At 38.9% G+C, this 23,075-nt stretch overlaps 1 protein-coding gene and 1 long non-coding RNA gene across 7 annotated transcripts in view; one reads left to right on the forward strand and one right to left on the reverse strand.

The window, feature by feature from the left end:
* The window catches only part of LOC144021955 (uncharacterized), a 33,331-nt gene extending 18,955 nt beyond the window's left edge, over positions 1-14,376 (reverse strand). The window contains exons 1-2 of one of the 2 annotated variants that reach the window (XR_013284229.1): positions 14,186-14,376; positions 13,703-13,826 (exon numbers count right to left, since the gene is read on the reverse strand). This is a non-coding gene — a long non-coding RNA (uncharacterized LOC144021955). Of the gene's footprint in view, positions 1-13,699; positions 13,827-14,185 lie in introns of both variants that reach the window. The other variant, XR_013284230.1, reaches the window with a different exon arrangement.
* LOC144021954 (CUB and sushi domain-containing protein 3-like) overlaps positions 1-23,075 on the forward strand; it is a 1,200,535-nt gene that overhangs the window by 85,390 nt on the left and 1,092,070 nt on the right. The gene's annotated exons all lie outside the window — the stretch shown is intronic.

Raw genomic sequence — 23,075 nt, forward strand, 5'->3', positions numbered from 1 at the left:
ACCCCACAGGGGGCCCAGGGAGCGGCCAAGACGCAACCGCCACCGAGCAGACAACGGGGGGGGGGCAGAACCATCCCCGCCCGAACACAGGGGACGGCGTCAAGAAAGTTGACTAATTAGCATGCAGTAACACCAAGTGTTGATGCTTAGTGCCCACTAGAAATAGATCTTAAGGAGTTATTGAGTATAGTGTCGTATAGTGTGGTATGCTCGAGCCCACTAGCAGCAACTAGGTTCCTGACTATATAAAAATAAAAACAATCAGATACAAAATACCAAATACAGAAGCAGCGAAAACAGAAGTTGTAACGATGTGGTGGCTCTCGTTAACAGGCAGAATCTTGGCAGGATTAAGTTGCCAAATTGAGATTAAAATATTCTATGTACATAGACCATATTTGTTTAAATCTTGATACTTGATTTTTATTTAAGGCAGAGATTTTTTCCATTGAGATATAATTTATTAGTAAGTTTAACCAGTGGTCGATATTTAGAGATTGTTTATTTTTCCATGTGCAAGGATTATTTTTTTAGCAATAGTAAGGGCTATAAATATAGATTGAGATTGTTTACATGGTAGCTCAGTTATTGTTAAGTCACCTAGTAAACACAATCTTGGAGATAAAGGAAGCCTACAGTTTAATATATCAGCGAGCTTTTCCAAGATTTTAGTCCAGAAATGCAGCACTGGAGTACATGACCATAAAGCATGAAGATAAGTATCGGCAGTGTTTTGTGAGCACTGGAGACAAATGTCGGAGTCAGAGAGTCCCATTTTTTTCATCATATATTGTGTAATATATGTTCTATGAAGTATCTTATATTGGATAAGTTGCAAATTTGTCTGTTTGGTCATTTTAAATACATTTTCACAGATTTGGGTCCAAAAGTCTGGTTCCGGAACTATAGACAAGTCTTTTTCCCATTTTAAAGTCGGTAAATACGTTTTATTTGTGTATAAAAATAACTTATATATTTTTGATATTTTCTTTATTGTTGTTGGAGAAAGCTTTATAATATCTTTAGCTAAGACAGGCAGTTGGAGCGTATCCTGAAGTGTTGGGATTTGTTTCTTAACCATATTTTTAACTTGCAGATAATGTAAGAAATTTCCCTTTTTTATTTCATATTTCTGGACCAAGTTTGTATACGATATAAACTTATTATCTGAGAAAAGATGATGAAGGTGTGTAATTCCTTTCTGCTCCCATAGGCTTAAATGGAACGACTGATTATTAAGTTGAAAGTCGGGGTTATGCCAAATGGGAGAGAGCCCACAGGGCGCCAATTGGGAGTTTGTAATTTCTAATGCCTTCCACCAGGCAGTCAGGGTGGCGGCTATCATTGGGTTTTTAAAACAATTATGTCGTCTTATTGATTGTGTAATAAAGAGTAAATCTGACAGTCTAAGATTATTACAATCCTTCTGCTCCAATTCCAACCAACAGTTAGTATCTCTGTTGGGTTGTGTCCATAGCACAAGATATTGTAGTTGATTAGCTAAATAATAGTACATAAAGTTTGGTGCCTCTAAACCTCCTTTAGATTTACTTTCCTGAAGAGTAGATAGACTAATTTTGGCTTTTTTTTTATTCCAATAGAATTTTATGATAGCAGAGTCCAGCGATTGGAACCAGTTAGACGTAGGTTTAAATGGAATCATTGAAAATAAATAATTAATCTTTGGTAAAACTTTCATTTTTATAGTAGCTATCCGTCCTATTAAAGAGATCGGAAGATTATTCCAGCGCTCCAGGTCACTACGGATACTATCCAATAATGTTGAAAAATTTAAAGAAGTTAATTCAGTTAACTTAGGTGAAATTTTAACACCTAAGTATTTTAAATTACCTGTAGGAAAGGAGTAGTGTGGATCCTGACTTGTAGGATTCCATGAATTTTCTGTAATAGGTAATAATGTTGATTTTGTCCAGTTAATAGAGTAATCTGATAAGTGAGAGAATTTAGTTATTAATTTAAATGCTTCCCCTAGCGAGATAGCAGGTTCTTCTAAATAGAGTAATATATCATCGGCATATAGATTAATTTTATGTTCTATTGTCCCGGAGTGGATTCCTTGGATCCGTCCATCCTGACGTATAGCTAATGCAAGCGGCTCAATAAATATAGCAAATAATAAAGGAGAAATTGGGCACCCTTGTCTTGTTCCCCTTTGTAAAGTAAAACTCTGTGATGTAATCCCATTAGTAGTAACTGTAGCTTTAGGAGAATCATATAATATTGAGACCCATTGAATGAATGACTCCCCGAAGCCGAATTTATTTAAGACAGCAAAGAGGAAGGACCAGTTAACTTTATCGAATGCTTTTTCTGCATCCAGCGAAATAACAACTGCCTTTTTATCATACCGCTGTGACATACTAATCAAGTTAAAGAGTCTCCTAATATTATTAGTAGAATGGCGACCTTTAATAAAACCTGTTTGATCACTATGAATAATTGTCGAGATTACCGTCTCTAATCGAGATGCCAAGGCCTTAGCGATAATTTTAATATCGGTATTAATTAGTGATATCGGTCGGTAACTTGACGGGAGGGTAGGGTCTTTTTCTGGCTTTAATAAAAGTTTAATTGCTGCTATATTCATATCTTGACGTATATCACCTTTACTTTTAATTTCAGTTACTACTCTTAGAAATAATGGAGCAAACATTAACCAGAAATGTTTAAAAAATATAGCCGGAAAGCCGTCTGGACCAGGTGCTCTGCCATTAGGCATACTGTCTAAAGCACGATACAACTCATCTATAGTAAGCAGGGTATCGAGAATATCTTTATGTTCAATAGATAACTGAGGTATATTTAAGCTGTTTAGGAATTCCTCAATATATTCAGGGTTAGGTCTATTAATTTCTGTGTATAGATTTCGATAATAGTTATAAAAAATATGGTTAATTTCTTCTGGTGATTGTGTGCATTCACCATTTATATCTTTAATAGCCGTTATAAGAGATTTTTCCCGATTCCGTTGAAGTTGATTTGCCTGATTTATTATTATGTTCAAAATTATTATATCTCAACTGTTGTATTATAAACTCTGTCTTTTTAGATAACATGTTATCTAACTGTATTTTTATATTCTGTAGTTCTATCCATATTTGATTATTTGGGTTTAATACATATTCATCAGTTAGTTGTTTAATTTTGTCTTCCAGGTATTTTTCTAATTTTTGATCCTGTTTCTTTTTATAAGTTGAATATGATATAATTTTCCCTCTAATTACCGCTTTCCCTGTTTCCCAGAGAAGAGATGGAGATATATTTGGAGAGTCATTTATTTCCAAAAAATCTGCCCACTCCCTTCTAATAATTTTATCAAACTCTACGTCTTTCAGTAATGAGATGTTAAAACGCCATATCGGGGGAGGTTTAAAGGTAGAGTCAATTTGTAGAGTGAGGGAGACTGGTGCATGATCACTTATAATTATAGAATGTATTTTTATAGCAGTTTTATCAACAATAGAATTATTTGTAAGGAAAAAATCAATTCTTGAGAATGATCGGTGCACAGCAGAGAAGAAAGTAAATTCCTTCTTAGTTGGGTTTTGAAGTCTCCAGCCATCGCTGAGGCCAAAATCCTCCATATATTCATCTATTACTTTAGCGGATCGTAATCGCCTTGTATATATCGTATTATTAGAACGATCTATTAACGGGTTCAAGACCGTGTTAAAATCACCTCCAATAATAATAGTAGAATTTGTTGCTAAATCGAGTAACCGAGAAAAAAATTCATGGAAAAAATCAGGGTCATCATTATTTGGGGCATATAAATTACCAATTGTATATACTTTATTAAATATAGTTACCTGGATAATAATATATCGGCCCTCTAAATCTGTTACTATATTATTTAGAGTAAAGAATAAATTCTTATGTATAAGTATAGAGACACCTCTTTGTCTACTATTATAGGAGGCAGAGTAAACTTGACTAAAATTTTTATCTATAAATAATTTTTCTTCTGATTTTTGTAAGTGGGTTTCTTGTAGGAGACAAATATCTGCCTTAAATTTTGAGAGATGGTCTAAAATTTTTATTCTTTTTGCCTGGGAGCGAGCGCCACACACATTCCAGGAGACCAGAACTAATTTCTGCATACAAGCAATATAGACTCAGTCTTATGTATACATCTATATAAGCTGCTTATTAATATTAACATATTGTAGGATAGCAAAAGAGTAATTAGGCAATTTATATAATTTATATAAAGAGAGAGATAGCAAGTAGATAAGTATAATAGTGAAGAAACGTGGGGGGAAGTGAGTGTGAAGGAAATCTGTGGGGGATTCAACATAACAATACACCAGTAAATGGTGACCTAAGCGAGATTATTATTATTATTATTAATTTAGTTTTTTAAGAATATATTTTTATATTATTATTATTATTATTATTATTATTACTATATAGCCTATGCATAATATAAATTCATATGCTATTTCGTAACCCATTATCCATACATATACATATACATACATATACATATACATATATATACATATATACACATATACATACACATACATATACATATACATATACATACAAATACACATACATATACATATGATTCAAATAATCACACAATGCTCGGCTCTACCAATTGTCATCCCGGACAGTTGGTGTCTTGTCTTGAAGAAGCGATTGCTAATTGAGGCCCCATTGAGAGTCACGGGTGAAAGACATAAGGTCAGAGTTGTTGTCGGCCTGCTCTTAAAACATTCATTATCTGGACTTTTCCCCTCGATGAAGAACTACTGCTGGACGGTGGGGTCCCTTATCCTCATCCTCCCCCCTGTGTTTCAAACAGTGACGATCCAGCTGTCTCCACGGCAATGAGATGACTGGCACATCTGCGGGGAGACTGACACATATACACATCCAAAATAATACGCATGCATGATCCAGGTTTTCACTGCATCCATGAGATCCCGCAGTCCTTCCCCGTGGCGTCACCTACACTGCGGAGCGCTTGTGCACTGAGCTGCTAGTTCGGTTGGGTTCCATCACATTTCCCCCTCCCCCATTCCATCTTCCCCGTCTCCTACATGTCTACATGTACAAATCCTGAGATTTAAATAGACAGTCAATCAATCTCATTGGTTGTGGCTGAACATGTGAGTACTAGTACTGACATGGAATTCTCTGATTGACTGTTGACTCCGGAATTACAAATAGTTCCTGACATCAACAAACATCATATAGCATAAAAGATCCTTGACATCATATAGTCCAGACGTTATATAGCCTAAAACTAGTTGAAACTGGATGCTGTTACAGCAATACCAAACCAGATACGTAACGGGTCGGAGAACAGTACACACAGAGATGGAAAAAGTACTGGCATTCTCTATGTGAGTAAAAGTACAATTACTTGTGTAAAAAAACAACTTTGGTTAAAGCAAAAGTACTCACTCAAATAATTACTCAAATAAAAATAAAGTACAGGCTCTGAAATGTACTTGACGAGTAGTAAAACATTTTTACCGGATGTTTCCTCATACATCAATTTCAAAGCTATTTGCTAGTGGAGCAAAAAAGGGTATGCATCGGCCAATTGACTCTCTGAGTTGCGATCAAGTTCAAATTATCCTCTGTACTCAAGTAAAGTAACTTTGTTACTTCCCATCTCTGAGTACACAGAGGGGGACCGGGTGCTGATGGTTTGAGTGTCCAAGACAATTTCCCCTAGCGACACATGCGCTTTCCAGTGAGTCAAGAAGTCTGTGATCAACCTTCAGAGGATATTTTATATCCGGTCACATATGGGCAAAACAATCAGATTTGGATCTCATTTGCCTGCAGTGTGAACATAGCCTAAATGTCAAAACAAATCTTCTTGATCGACCCAATGCAAAAATGTTGTGGATTCAGTCTGAAATAATGGGACCACGCTTTGGTTTATCACCATAATTTGCCATGCTTTCTATTTCTGCCAACATAGCGGTAGCTCAAATCTATCCAAATACTGATGCCACATTTCACTGAAAAGTTATAGTGTATACGGTAATATTTTATAGAGACCTCTGCAACATTATTTGGATGACTGACAGCCCTACAATAATTCCTCCTTTTATGTGGATTGTAATATTCTGTTTTATTGACACTATTTGGGGCAGGTGTTCATTTATTTTAATGGATGTTTTGAAAGCTGTATAATGTAGTTTGGTTTAACTGTACTGGGTGGTGCTATGAAGCACTCTTTATATTTTGTCAACATCACTCAAAACATTGAAAATAAGATTGTTGTAGACTGATGGTGGGCAATATTCTGTGGTAGGTTCAATGACTGTAGGTCATCAAACATAAATTCCACTCCGGATCACTTTCTGAGATGAGATTACTTCTGTAGTGTTTTCTGATCAGTTTGTGTTTGTGTAAGACAATGTGACCATATTTTGGCCAGACAAAGTTGGTAAGCTGCAGGCTACCCCACAACGTGTCAATATTTGGGATATGATGAACTACACACAATTTCAAGATGAAAGGATGTAGAATTGTGTTATATTTGCAGACATGGTGTTTATCAGGAAACCATCACTAAAGTGGCGTGTCTTTGTCATTTTGTTCCTGTGTACTGTTGTTTATGAGAGAGAAATCCATTCAACCTGAAATATTGTATACTTTAAAGGAGGTGCACCAATTGATCTTTATTTTGGATCAGACACAACGTGTGTTGAGCCTTGACTGTTGACTTGTGACTGGCACATTTGTCTCAATGAATCATTAAAACTGCATGCAACACCTCTGATTGTGTACTCTATCTTCTCTGAAAGGGTAAGACAATCAGGGTTATGCAAAGTTGAATGACAAACACTCAAGTAAACTAGAAATGATTGCTCACAATATTGCTTGAAAGGGCAACTAAACCCAAAGAATGTTTTGCATGTGCCAGCGCTAGGTGCATGCTTTCTCCCAGTACTCTATTAACCTGGCGGCACGGCACGGCAGGCTTTACTTTATCCCCCTAGGCCGGGCTGAGTGTCCACCCCACCACCATATGCAGAAAAAATTTCATTTTATTGTGAAAGCCATTATCAGCTGCAGACCGGCGGTGACAGTAACAAGTTGCTGCTGAGTCAGATTACTGACAGCCAACATCTTCCATAGCGTGCGTCACTGGACGCTATGTTCCCAAAACAAAGGACATGAAACACAACAACCGATAAGAAGAGGATCTGGTGAGGCTGGCTCACTATCTTGCACTCCCTGCCCTTCAGAACAGATTGATTTGTCCTCATCTGCCCACACTCCAAACACCGAACATCCAGCTCCCCTGCTCCCGAACGACACCTGCCAAACACCACCACGACCACCACCACCAGTTTCACTACCAGATGCACCCCTGCGCTGTTCATCGCCCCCAAGCGACACCTGCCAGACAGCGCCACTACCGGATTCACTGCCGGATGCACCCCCGCGCTGTGCACCGCCCCCGAATGACCCGATGACTGACTCGCCAGCGAGTCTCACCAACAGGTTGAGCAATCTGGTCAATCTCTCCATACAGCTAAATAAAAGTCTCTCCAGGCAGCTGCCTGCTGATGACGGTTCGCCCATGCTCCCCCCAAGACGCCACATTCAGCTATCCACTAATCGTCTGACTCCACCAAGCATCAGCATACAGCTCCCCACCCGCCGACCTCCATCTTTGGCTATGGAGAATCTCAACTACAGCTCGGTCTGATATGTTTTGGGTCCAGACTTCATATACAATATAAAAAACGTGTGTTCCCAGAATAAGTCAGGACCCAAGGAAGCTTGTAGCATTCCTGTGATTACAAGAAATAGAAAGTTGGCAAAAGAAATGAGAAGAAATAAGTCAGAAGTACAAACCTAGTCAGTATAGCTTGTGAACCTCTGACTAAACCAGCGTCTCCGATTGCCACTGTGAGACTAGCGCTACTAAATACAAGATCACTAGTTAACAAATCATTGTTGATTCATGACATTATCATGACATATGATCTTGACTTATTTCTCCTCAGTGAAACATGGCTAACAGAAGGTTCCTGCAACACGGTTCTCAATGAGGCAACACCAACAAATTTTAGTTTCATGAACAAATGTCGTAATGGCAAAAAAGGTGGTGGACTTGCTGCCATTTTTAAATCTCTATTTCAGTGTAAAGAAATTTCATTGGGAAGCTTTAATTCATTTGAATATCTTAGTCTTTTGGTAAAAGGTGAACCAAACATCGTCATTGTCATAATTTATAGACCTCCAAAACAAAAAGGCAGATTCATGGAGGAATTTGAAGAAATGCTGTCAGTAATTTGTACCGACTATGATTATCTGATCTTAACTGGAGACTTTAACATTCATGTTGACAACAACTTGGATAAAAATACCAAAGAATTTTGTAATATACTTGATACTTTTGGTCTCTCACAACATGTAAAAGGTCCAACACACAATCAAGGTCACATTCTTGATCTCGTCATCTCTAAAGGTGTTGACATTTTATCTGTTGAGGTGAAAGATCTGGCTATTTCAGATCATTCCTGTGTGTTTTTTGAATTACAAACAATCCCAGAAGTTCAAACAACTACTGTCTCGATTAAAAAAAAGGTACATAAATGAGAATACAAGCAACATGTTTATGGAATTAATGGCTGCATCACCAACTGTAAATGCAGAGACCGTTGATGAACTTCTGGATGAATTCACCTCAAAAATCTCAAATGTTTTGGATGCTGTTGCTCCTATTAAAACTAAGACCATTTCATCCCGAACTAAAACACCTTTGAGGTGTACTACCAACATAATGACTTTGAAATCTAAATGCAGAAAAGCAGAGCGAAAGTGGAGAAAAACTAAACTCCAAGTTCATTTTGACCTGTACAGACAATGTCTTTGTCATTTTAACCAAGAGTTAGTAATAGCTAGACAACAACACTTTTCTGAAATTATTAGTAGGAACCTCAACAATACACGCACTCTATTTGGCGTGGTTGACAAACTTACAAATCCCCCAAATCAAACAGCGCCAGAACTCCTCTCAACAGATAAATGCAATGAATTTGCCTGCTACTTTAGTGAAAAAGTACAAGCCATCAGGTCAAACATTGTTACAAACCAGCAAAATAACAAAACGATGCTGCACTTAAAATCACCTAGGAATAATTTAATTACCATGACAGAATTTGACTCAGTGGATCAAAATACTGTAGTAGACTTGGTTCAGCAATTGAAACCTTCCACGAGCTGTCTTGACACAATACCATCTGGCTTTTTCAAAACCATTGTGAAATCTGTTCAGATCGATTTACAACAAATAATTAATTGCTCACTTCAATCAGGTGAACTTCCTAAATGTCTGAAAGTAGCCGCCGTCAAGCCCATTCTAAAAAAGAGAACATTGGATGTCTCCCTGCTAGCAAATTATAGACCAATGGCAAACCTTCCCTTCGTAACTAAAATAGTTGAAAAAGTGGTTTTTAATCAACTCAGCAATTTTTTTAGCTTAAACGGACTTTTGGATAAATTCCAGTCAGGTTTCCGACCTCATCACAGTACAGAAACAGCTCTGATTAAAGTACTGAATGATATAAGATTGAGCACTGATGCAGGGAAGGTATCAGTGCTCGTCTTGTTGGACCTCAGTGCAGCATTTGACACGATTGATCATAATATACTGTTAGACAGGCTGGAAACTTGGGTGGGGTTAAATGGAACAGTCCTTAAATGGTTCAGGTCCTATTTGGAGGAAAGGAGTTACTTTGTGACCATTGGAAATTTTGAATCTGATCGAAAGGCCATGACATGTGGGGTCCCTCAAGGGTCAGTCCTTGGACCCCTGTTGTTCAGTCTGTATATGTTACCTTTGGGTCAAATGCTTCAGAACACCGATGTTGACTATCATAGTTATGCAGATGACACACAACTGTATTTATCTATGTCCCCAAATGACAGCAGTTCTATTAACGCATTGTGTCATTCTCTAGAGCAAGTTAACAACTGGATGAACCAAAATTTCCTTCAGCTGAACGAAAACAAAACGGAGCTCATTGTTTTCGGCAATAAAGAAAAGAGGATTGCTGTTAAAAAACAGCTTGAGTCACTGTCTTTAGAAACTAAAGACCAAGTTCGAAATCTTGGGGTACTAATAGACTCAGATCTGACCTTCAGCAATCATATTAAATTCATCACTAAAACAGCCTTTTACCACCTGAAAAACATATCCAGACTGAAGGACTGCATGCTTCAAGCAGACCAAGAGAAGCTTATCCATGCTTTTATCTCCAGCAGACTAGATTACTGTAACGGTCTTCTGACTGGACTCTCTCAAAAGAACATGAGACAATTGCAGCTCATTCAGAACGCTGCAACTCGAGTTCTGACCAAAACAAAAAGATCAGAACATATTACTCCAGTACTTAAGGATTTACACTGGCTCCCTGTCAGCTGTAGAATCGATTTTAAAGTTCTGCTATTCGTCTATAAATCACTAAATGGTTTGGGTCCTGAATATATCCAAGAAATGCTGATTGAGTACAAACCCAGCAGGGCTCTGAGATCCACAGACTTGGGCCAACTAGTGGAACCCAGAGTTCGAAGCAAACATGGTGAAGCTGCATTTAGCTATTATGCTGCACACAGATGGAATAGGCTACCAACAGAAGTGAAGTCAGCCCCGAGTGTAAATGCTTTCAAATCCAGGTTAAAAACTTTGCTTTTTTCTTATACCTTTGATTAGGGACTTTTAAACAGCTTTAATTAAGTTTTTTTTTTTTTTTAATATTATTTTAAACTTTTTTTATGTTAAATGTTTTAAAGTTTGTTGAATAATGTTTTAAGATTGTTATTGTATGTTTTTTTTTGTTTTTTTTTAGTAAATTTTGTAACCTATTTTTATTTATTTATTTTTTTCCTCTGAATGTTAACTATTGTTTTTTGATGCTTATGTGTTGTCTTTCCTCGTGTAAAGCACATTGAGTTGCCTTGTGTATGAAATGTGCTATACAAATAAACTTGCCTTGCCTTGCCTTGCTAATACAGCGTGCTACTGAACTGTGTTGACTCAGATTGCAGAGAGCGATAGCTGTACTAATTCAAAGCTGTGTCCACCGTGGCTGATATATAGAAACAATGCAACAATAATCAGAAGAAGCGTAGTGAGAAGTAAAAACATTTTACATCTCAAATTAGGGATGTAACGATATCCAAACATCACAATACGATATTATCACGATATGAAGGTCACGATACGATAATTATCATGATATTGTGGGGGCGTTGCCGATATTTAAAAAAGATCACAATATTGTAAAAAAGAGAGCTCATACTAAAAAAAAAAAAAAAAAGCACAATATTGTGCTTTCGTACATAACAGCAATGCATATAAACTACCTACAATCTCTAATAACAATATTGAGGTACTTACTTGCTAATGCAAGCACACATTGATCGCTTCACAAGCAAATTAGGTTCCCCTTCATCTGACAATTAGCATAGATTTTAAACATAGAAGGCCAAAACATCCCTAATGAAAATTAAATTGCACTAATATACTAGCCATTAGATGGTGCTAGAACTGCACAAATGGAAATCAACCTGACTTTTTTTTTTTTAACAGATGTGTACTTTTAAAATATTGTGAACATGACGACAACGATATTGTGGCAGTTTTAATATCACGATATCACGATATTGCCCTTATCGTGACATCCCTATCTGAAATCGACTCAACTCAACTTTATTTATAAAGCACTTTAAAACAAGCACTGCTGTATACAAAGTGCTGTATGTAGCCGCCTATAGTGTAGCTACTCTGATGTGTCACCCTTCTACCAACAAGTAATCAAGAAGAATGGAAGAAATAGATCAGTCAATGCCTCTCAGATGTATAATTTATTAAAATCCGTTCAATTTAGGCTTTATTTAGGTTACGAGGAGATTGGCGACAGCAACTCTGCTTCGAGTTAAGTGAAACCTCCAACGGAAATAAGACACACTGACCAGCAAACAGTTGAAAATATATATATCGTATATTGGGGATTTTTTTAAAAAAAGGGTGTGAATAGGGTGTTTTAACAGAATTTTATCAAACCAAAACACAAACAACAAAAATGGTTATATTCAGTTTACCATTCAATACAATCTCGGTTTCCTTTTCTTTGTTCTCTTATTTTTTTGTACAATGCTTCTTCTCTGTCCAATCCAGTTGAATATACCCGCAAGCTCCTGTCCGTTATTTAGAATCTTCAGTCTTTTCAATATGTAATGGATATCGGTTTGGTATCAATTAGTATCGGTCCGTGTATCGAGTAAGTTCGTTTACCAGTTTGGTATCAGGCCTGACCCACAAAAAAAATTGAGATCACAAGAAAAAAAAAAGGAAAAAAAAACCCAGCCTGCACAAACATGCAGCACCATTACTCAATGTGAAAAACAACTACTAAAAAAAATACAAAATATCAGAGCTTCAATTGAACAGTGAACAAAAAGTAATTTGTACTTCTAACACATATGGAGTCTACAAAGAAATTCCAACCACGGGCCTGTTAGCTTAGCCCGTGTGCTAATGCACCTGCTAGGAGTACATGTGTAACACTCGTTCCCTTTCCTCCCTCTGCCGCCACAGTAGCATTTCAATAGCAGCTAATAATTACAGTAGTCACAAGCATCACATCCCGACTGGTTTTACAGCTTAAACATCCAGCAATACATTCCAATAAGGAAGCTAACTTCGCACATTCGAATAAAAAAACTCACCAGGATTCAATTCTCCTCAACATACGAAATGTTACATTCCACTCTCCTCAGAAAAAACACATCAGGATTCGACTCCAATGCTTCCTAACTTACTTCCTTAACTTCCGAGCTTCCCAATATTAGGCTTCAGGGTTTTTTTTCCTCCTATATCAGAGCAACTTCTTCCTCTCGCTCCGCATAGAAAATGCTAGAAAGTTCCCTCCCTCAAGCGAACGAAGGGTGACGCAATCCAATGCGCAATGCGTTCACAATCACAGCAAATGGGAAAAAAACAATATCAATTGTAAGACGTAACATTAAATAACAATTTATGAAAATACAATAAAATAAGAATAATAATAATAGTCATGTCAAACCCTCAGTTACACTCTCCGCCTCTAAACGGCATGAGTCCCTTCATGCATCATTTCCCAGTTCGGACATTGTGGAGGTGATGTTACAGCTTCCGAGAGGGCAACACCTAAAGCATGAACAAAAGTCCTAACAGCCAGGTTCAATGGCTCTCCCAATTCGTCATAAGTAAACTTTTTAGGTGGCCACCTTTCTCTACTAGAGCGTCGCAACCCTGCTGACTCTACTTCAACATTATCAGTGTTCGCCGTGTCAGTATTGGGTGTCGTGTGTGATGGAATGGGAACCATGTCAGTCAGGGTAGGCGTCAAGTCAGGTTCAGGAATATCAATTACAACATTTCTTGGAGCATCTGTAGATGACGGTTCAACACTACCCAACCCAGGAACTTCATGTTGTGAGGTCAAGTTAGTTTTGTCAAGGTCAAGTGTTGGTCGTAGCATTGCAATGTCATCTGACAACACGGGAGGTCGGACATCTGTGGATGTCTGGGATCTAGGGGGAAACTGTTCAGGTTGAACATAAGGACACTTCATGATGATCTGCGGCTCTCGTATGCTAATACAAATTTCCTCTGAAAACTAAGAATCCTTTAGATTTGTCCTACCACCTTCCTGGGAAGTAGGCCACCATGGAAAATTGAACGTCTCTCGTTGAAGTCCCACTTGGCATCCAGTCCATAAACAGCAGAGTTCAATCTTCAGACGATTCTGTCACTCAAAAAAAAAAACAGCCTGCAAAACATGCAGCACCATTACTCAATGTGAAAAACAACTACTAAAAAAATACAAAATATCAGAGCTTCAATTGAACAGTGAACAAAAAGTAATTTGTACTTCTAACACACATGGAGTCTACAAAGAAATTCCAACCACGGGCCTGTTAGCTTAGCCCGCGTGCTAATGCACCTGCTAGGAGTACATGTGTAACACTCGTTCCCTTTCCTCCCTCTGCCGCCACAGTAGCATTTCAATAGCAGCTAATAATTACAGTAGTCACAAGCATCACATCCCGACTGGTTTTACAGCTTAAACATCCAGCAATACATTCCAATAAGGAAGCTAACTTCGCACATTCGAATAAAAAAACTCACCAGGATTCAATTCTCCTCAACATACGAAATGTTACATTCCACTCTCCTCAGAAAAAAACACATCAGGATTCGACTCCAATGCTTCCTAACTTACTTCCTTAACTTCCGAGCTTCCCAATATTAGGCTTCAGGTTTTTTTTCCCTCCTATATCAGAGCAACTTCTTCCTCTCGCTCCGCATAGAAAAATGCTAGAAAGTTCCCTCCCTCGAGCGAACGAAGGGTGACGCAATCCAATGCGCAATGCGTTCACAGCAAATGGGAAAAAACAATATCAATTGTAAGACGTAACATTAAATAAAAATTTATGAAAATACAATAAAATAATAATAATAATAGTCATGTCAAACCCTCAGTTACATGTACATGGAACAGAAATTGGTCATGCAATAAATGTGATCAGACACGCATATATGCTGGCATTTCCGCAGTTACCTTTTTGAGTGGTACGTTTCACATTACAGTCCATTATTTACATGCACAATTTAATCCATCCTTACATTTGCAACATTACCAGACATAGTCATATGCCCTCACATCGGAGTATGTATTGCGCTCCATTTTTTTCCTTATACTCGTTTGAATAATGTTGTTATATTTCATCTTAGTGTTTTATATTTCATCTTAAATAAAGTGCACTTCTCCCTTGCAGGATTTCAGCTAAATGAAATGAATTAATGAGCTATCATTCAAAATGTTTCCCCTGTAATATTATTGTGATTGCCAAGGTCTATACATTTAAACTTAGGCATTGACCCGAGCAGTAATGTTCTCCCACACCGCCTTTCTCTATGGGGAGCCGCTGCGGTGTTTTTTTTTGTTTTTTGTTTTTTTTTAAATAAAGACATGTTCAAATTCGACATATGATCGTATAAAGATTTTAGGTTGAGAGGCAAAAAGCAACGCGGAAGCAGCGCTCTGCTACCCCGTTGCCATGGTGGCTCGACGAATCGGGACTCCATTGAGGCGGTCTTTAAAGTCTGGTAGTAAGTCCAGGTGCAACTTCTCAGCGTTGATATAATTCACTGGAATCAGCTTTACTGGAACCGACAACGCAGTTTCCTATCTGAGGGTATGTGAACTCGTTGTTCAGGGTTAATCTCACAGTTTGTTGAACGTGCTTTGTGAAATACACCCCAAGTCTCAAGTCAACAACTTTATTTATAAAGCACTTTAAAACAAGCATTGCTGTATACAAAGTGCTGTACATGAAACAGAAATTGGTCATGCAGTAAAGACGAAGATAAGTAAAACAAGAACAAAACAAACATTAAACATAAGTAAGTATACAAGTGAATAAAATTTATATCAAATTAATAACAAGAAGTGAAAGAATAATACTGTATTTTCCGCACTATAAGGCGCACCTAAGAGCCTTCAATTTTTTTCAAAAGCCATGCGCCTTATAATCCAGTGCGCCTTATATATGGATCAATATTGAGCCACAACAGGTCTTGCTGTCAAGACGCTATCGGTGACCCTGCACGATCGGTGACGCGCATGCGCAGAAGATCCCACCATCTTGGATCGCTAGCTAATACTAATACTTTACCTCAGAGAAAATAATAAAACAGCTGTTTATTCATTTTGGGAGTGAATGGAGTTGTCAGAAAGCTGGTTTGGAATCTATTAATAAAGTTTGACTGACCTATCTGACTGTTTTGTTGACATTCCCTTTAGCGCAGCACCATCTAATGGATGCATAACATAACCCCAGCCTCTACTGTAGCGCCTTATATATGGAAAAAGTTTTACAATATGTCATTGAAGGTGGGCCTTATAATGCGGTGCGCCTAATAGTGCGGAAAATATGGTAAATAAATGAATGAATAAGTAAACAAACAAACAAACAGACATCAAAATTCACAAAACAAAATACAGCAGACCCCACAAAGCACTAAAACAATGTTCACTCTCATGGTGCGTCAAAAGCCGAGGAATACAGATGGGTTTTAAGACGGGTTTTATAAAAGTAGCTAGAGAGTGAGACTGCCTAATATTTTGTGGTCTGATGTGTGTGCAAAGTTTGGTCGGTTTCCGTTCATGTTTTGGGTCCCAAAAGTCCGACTGTTTGCGGAGAATAATAATAGCTCAGAAGAATTCCTACAGAAACAATAGGGACCTCGCAGCAGTCGCTGCACGGGCCCTAAAAAGTGTAATGAAAGATCCATCCATCCATTTCCTGAACCACTTATTCCTCACAAGGGTCACGGGGGTGCTGGAGCCTATCTCAGCTGGCTTCGGGCAGTAGGCGGGGTAACACCATGAACTGGTTGCCAGCCATTCGCAGTGTAATGAGAAAAAAAACAAAACAATTAAATTAGAAAAAAAAATAGAAAGGGACAGATCAAAATTACATTATGTTGAGTAGACAGTTTTAAACAGGTGTGTTTGGAGTTGTGATTTGAATTGAGTGAGAGTCTCTCCCTGCCCATTGTTCTGCTGTGGTGTTCTTGGCGTAGAGCCAGGATTCATACTTACTATTTATTGTCTTGTGTGGCAACCAGGAAGAAAACAGGTGCAAACTGAAATCAGCTGTCAAAGTTTGTGCTGCGATATCATTAATGCAATATCCTTTGTGAATAGGATGGTAAGACGGAGCAAACTGCGGATGCAAATGAAGGGCAATTGTGGGTCCGTCACAGACAGACCGCAGTTCATTTTTTGTGATTTCGGCCCTCAGTGTTATAGCGATTTGAGTACCTTCAAGGCAGAAAATCTGTAGGCTATCTGTGAATTTTGTTAAAGGCGCAGTCTGCCGGATTCACTCAGGAAAATGCACTTTTTAAATACAGGATGTACACACTTTAACTTTCTCTCAGTCTACACATCTGTGTTTATGTTAATCTTTGTTGGTGATTTCGTTCTAAACCCCTACCCCCCCAGCCTGTATTTTGCAATTTTGTGTTTGTTTTGTAAACAGAGGGACGTTTCTGTGGAAAGACAGTGTTTACACCTATCCAGCCAATAGCAGAGCGGGGGAGAAAAAAACGAAATCGTGACACCCTTAATATATGTATATATATATATATATATATATATATATATATATATATATATATATATATATATATATATATATATATATATATATATTGAGACATTGTGGTCAGAAGATTCTGTTTCTATGACTCTATCATATGTGTCTCTATGGCCCAATATTTTTATAGGTGGAACACTATACAAGACAGTTTACAGCATTTTCTTCAAAACAGAATACACCAGGGAAGAAAACAATGCACTTTCGTGTTGGGACTTTGTTAAATGTCATGTTCTGGGAAGTGACAAAGAAAACAATGCACTTTTGTGTTGTGAGTTTGTTAAATGTTGTAATGTTCTGGGAGGTGTTCATTTCAAATACATGCAGTTTTTCTTTAAGTGTCCAGATACGAATTGAATGTAAACACGGTGATAACATGCCCACATTTAAAAAGCCTTTGTTCCCTTTTCCACATCGGGACGGTTCCAAAAATAAAGCTTGATATAGATTAAAAGCGGATTTTACCATTTCTAACTTAATAACTAAATCATGTAGATCACAACAAAAATAAAAATAAAAAGCACCAGCAAAAGGAGAATAAACATCTCCATGTTAAACCTGATTAAGTATTACTTCCCACTGATCTAATGTTACTCCTTGCTCTGTATCTTTTCAAGCTGCACTTATCCCTTTTGGCGGCGAATGCCAGGTTAGAGATTGTAGTTTTGTGCTGCATCTACAAGGTAAAAGGAAGAAGACATTTATTATGTGAGTGATTATGGCAAATACCAAACCTCACTCGGGTGATCAATGTGTTGCTGTCATTTTGCAGGTAATATGATGGCACATATCATTTGTTAGTATGTCTGTGACAACAGATTGTGGGCCAAAAATCAATAGGAATCATCGTCCTCTCTGGTAGCTGGCTTCCTTTACATGTCACATTGTTTACTGGCAGGAAGGAAAATGAAGGGACAGCTTGCGCCACTGGTTTTACAGTGATGCTAAAATCAGGTTTAGCAACAAGCTGTGCAAAAATTAGCCATATAAATGCAGTTGGCTGGTATCTCTCCAACAAATAGTTGTATTTTTTTTATTCTGTATGCAACAGAGCTAAGCTGTGACCATTTGCCAACGTTCCAAAGTTCTGTTCATTAAGCTGCCAAAACTGCCAAAATTCTAAATAAATAAATGACTAAATAAATAAACAAATGACTAAAAGTGAAAATAAAAAGATATAAAAAAAACATAATTCAAAAATTATATACAAAAAAAAGTTCAAGGGGTATGAATAGTTTTTCAAGCCACTGTCCTTGGCGTACCACACCATTCACTAATTCACAAAACACGCACAGATGGGGAAATCCGTCACAAAGTGCGCGGCCAACCAGATTGCGCCACTATGCGCCGGTCTTATTTGCGCGTATGTAAATTAGGTAATTTGCATACATTTGACGCAAAATATGCCCAAACCAATGCAAATGAGACTCATTGATATGCAGCGTCTAATTCACTAACGCCAGCGAAAATAGACACACCTCGTTTGCGTGATGCAAATAACATTTTTGGAAAGCATGTATTAACCTGACGCAACCTCGATCCCGGGATCATGACAGCAGTGCATGGCACGGTGCACCGTCACTCTCTGGCTGTTCACGCAGAGAGAGAGAGAGAGAGAGAGAGAGAGAGAGAGAGAGAGAGAGAGAGAGAGAGAGAGAGAGAGAGAGAGAGAGAGAGGAGAGAGAGAGAGAGAGAGAGAGAGAGAGGGAGAGAGAGAGACAGAGAGAGACAGAGAGAGAGAAGTGGACATTCCTCAATGTTGGTTTAGGACAACGTAACACGGGCTGATCGGAAATGGCGGGGAGGCATTGTACGATCATTTTTACGTGCCGGATGCATACTGTACGGCCACGCCAACCTCTGAAAATATATTTCTAAAAAACGCTCGCACCAATAATTTGTACTTTATGAATGAATGACGCAGTTGTCGTCCTCTCTGCTCTATACAGCTTAATGGCGCTATAAATGTTTACTCTCGGGCCAATCTCGCTTTCTGATAATGTCATCTTTCTCGCAACTGTTAGTATATACTACCATGTTCTTGGCGCAAATCCATTGCCATGTGTGGTAAATCAGGTGAAAATTTGCTCCAAGCTTTGTGGGCGTGTTTGCGCCAGTATATGATTCGAGCAATATCCTTAGTGAATAGGTGGGTAACTGGGCGCAGACTGCAGGTGCAGTTGTGGTGCAATATTTTGCGCTATTACCCGGGATTTACACCGGATGCGTATGCGGTGCGGTGCGTCTTGACTGCATGCTCCGGACGCGCCATTTTTTGGCCAACTCACACCGGCTCCGCACAGCTGCCATTCCGGCAGCTCCGTCGCCAACCACTTCCCGCCGTGTCTCGTGTGACCTCGCGCAATCATGTGGCATTAAAAACAATGACAAACAAAAAAAAAACGAAAAAGGAAAAAAAAAAAAGACGACGACAAAGTCTGTGCTCAACAGAGAAGCAGAAAGAGAGGTGGACTTGTATTATTTTGTGGCTTTCCACCGCCAATATAAACCTCTCCTCGTCCAGGTTTGCTGGTGTCTAAACCGTGAATGAGCACCTTGCCCGTTAACTCCAGGCCCGGCTACGCCCACATCACGTTTTGCTGACATGATTGCGAAATGGGAGCTGGCGAGTGTTTTATTCTGAAAGGTAACCGGAAATTTATTTTGAAACTGCGTCGGTCTTCCTGTTCCGCTCGATGTGTTTTGTGCTAGCTTGCCATTTGCCGGAGGCCGACGGATGCGGCATCCGGCAAAAATAGAAAATAGGTCTATCTGTGCAGAAGGACTGCGGCACGCCGAAGCTGAGACGCAGTCGACACGCAACGCACACGCAACCGGTGTAAATTGCACCATTTGAGTGAATGGAATCTAATTGGTTGCGTTGCTGGAACGCACCGCAGCCACACCGCAGCCGCATCCGGTGTAAATCCCGGGTTACCGCTGTAACGATTATCGGCCAGTTGTAACTTTTTGCAACCTCAGTTCCAAAGGAATTCCACTCTTGTGGCCTGGACATGCCACCGTGGGGGGTGGGGAGGACAAGAACATCCCCCACAAACAGCCACACATGTTCTGACTGACACGCGTACACGCACACACACACACACACACACACACACACACGTCAGAACAGTAAAAGCCTTCTTAGAAACTTGACTTTCTTATTTTGCAACAGAACAATGAATTATGAAATGTTATGTTTGCCATTTGTGAAATGTTGACTCCATGAAATGTCATGAAAATGTTCCATTGCAGTGGCAGATTCTCCACTAAACTTTCATGTGTATGCACGTTTTAACAATGTAAGCTCGGTAACATTTCATTTGAGGTATTAAATTGTACGTGTTGCATTGGTTGAATTCTGACCTTAGAATCTCAACACACATGGCATGGGATCCAGATTCAATCTGATTAGTCTATCAAAACCCTCCCCCAGCTGGTAACTTTCCACTTTGGTCTCACCAGACCCCTGGTGTGGAGGCCGCCGCCCTCCCAATTTAAAAGCACGCTCCCTGCGTGCTGCTCTCTCTCTTTTCGCTGCTCTTTGGCTCCGCTCTTTTCTCTGCTTCTCTTTCCGGGTCTCCATCGGCGTGGTTGCCAGACAAAGGGCTAGCCCAGCGAGCTTAACCTCCAGCACACGGCAACGCACAGAAGCCATCGCGTGTAGCGACAGGCGCAGCGAAACACGCTGCTTTTAGTCCCTGCAAAGGCTCAACGGATGGTGCTTTTCCCAAGCACCGAGGCCTCAACCAAGAGGGCCTCTTCCCAGCCAGCAGGTTGACCCCGTGACGCTCAGTTGGCCAGCCGGACGACCTGTCTCTCCCTCTCCTGAACTGAACCTTCTCCATTCTATCTTCAAACGGGCTTGGCAAGTCTCCATCCAGGGTCCTGCTTCTCAGACCAACCCCATCTGTAAGTGCAACTGCAGGCCTTCGCCAGATTACAAATTGGTGCAAACTAGGTTGATTGTGGGTCCCATGTTGGGTTGATTTAAGAAATCCATCACCTTGGTTAAGACCGTTTCTCTTTTCTTCTTTTCTTCTCCTTTGATTATTTTTATTATTTTAGTTCTCGTTTCATTTCCTATCATAGTAGTTAGTTTTGCTTCTTTAAATTCTAAGTAGATTATCCCACCTAGGTTAGAGAATAAACGTGCACAAAACTCAACCCCTGGTTTACTGTGTGTGTGTTTCATCAATTTATAGTGACCTAGTAAGGGCACAACCTTCATTTTAATGACTGATTCAACGAGGTTCTCATCTGTTATCCTGATAAAATTATCAAAAAGAGATGTGGTGCTCCGCAGGCAAGCTCAACTTAATTTAAATATTAAGTTTGAGTCTCCTTCAATTAATGAGCCAATTGATTATCAATTTAATAATTAACAATTATTGATTTAATAATTAATTGGACCGATTTCCCTTACACCGCATTCTTAGTGAATAGACCCCTTAATCGGTTTAAACTAAAATTCAGGGAATAAGATGCCAAATAAATTTGTACTTTTATTCTTTGTACACAATGCCTAATCTAATACTGGAAAATGATTAATAAGTGTTGTATTATACTCTGCGAAAGAAGTATGGTAGTCACTTTTGTCGAGAACAAAATCAGTATTTTAGGAGATTTAACATTTATTTCTCTGATCATGAAAGTAAAATGTTACGGGCCAATTGTAAAGCAGAAGGACAAGTCTTTAAATCATCCCATGCTGTTCTTTTCTCAGTTGAAGAATTGCCCGGCAATAAGGCCATTATTCACATGAGTTATGAGTCTTATTTGGCTCCGACACTTGACAATAAACTAAACAGAATAGCTTCACTTTAATCGCCGCTTACTGTCAGTTAAAGAGATTCTGGTCTTCTCTTTTTGCACTTCACGCTTCTTGTTTAAGGACAGAAGGTTAAGGGCATTGTAACTAGAGGAGGGCAGGAACAAAGATTTACAGAGAAGCCAGATTGAGGTTCCTATAAGACAAAAAAAGAAACGGAAAGAGTGACTTTAGGCAACCCTTTGCAAGGAGAAACAAATAAATATGAGCGTTTGAGTGACAGATAGAGCAACTGTGACAAGGAAAGACAGATGAAGGGAGAAAGACAAAAAAAGATGCCTCCTTCCTGTTTCTCTTTCCATCTCTTCCTTCTTCATGTCATGCTGATACCAAGCCTCACTAATCAGATGGTGGGAATGTGTGGCAACTACCTTTAGGGCAGATGTAGTGTGTTCAGGTGGAAGGAAATGCCGCTTCTGTCCAGATAATCATGCGAATTGTGTACAGACATAGCCATTTGGCAGCCACTGTTCACCTGATGGAGTACAATACATAACCATGGAGCACAGTATATTTCATTTTCCCATTCTAAGTGTCCTGCTTGCTCATTATTTGAAACAAGAAAGGAGGTTATAAGCACTGCATGTTCCCTCACTTCTTCACCAAATAATTCATTTTATGCAAATAACTTTTCCCCCGATGCAGTTGACCTTAAAGCCTCTCATCCATCACCATCAAGGTCAACCTGGGTTTAAATCCCTACCGCATAGAATGGAAAAACATTACACTTGCTTGTTGCTTCCTTTTGTAGTCCTGGTACAGTTTTAATGATAGTTTGTATAATTTGCAAGTTAAAGTGGTGCTTCCTCAGCAGAAATGCATTCAAATATTTATATATGAGGACCCTCTTCACAGTGGTGTAGCAATGGGGTTTAATTTGATCCTCTACCATTATCTAGCCCATCCACAGTTATTAGATAAAGATTAGATATTTAATTTGGATTATTTGAAATATTAGAACGGGCATCACGCATGCATTTCATTACTTTTCAAGAAAACATGAACAAAAGTTGACAGCCAA

The sequence above is a fragment of the Festucalex cinctus genome, chromosome 7, assembly GCF_051991245.1.
Source record: "Festucalex cinctus isolate MCC-2025b chromosome 7, RoL_Fcin_1.0, whole genome shotgun sequence".
Classification (NCBI taxonomy): Eukaryota; Metazoa; Chordata; class Actinopteri; order Syngnathiformes; family Syngnathidae; genus Festucalex; species Festucalex cinctus.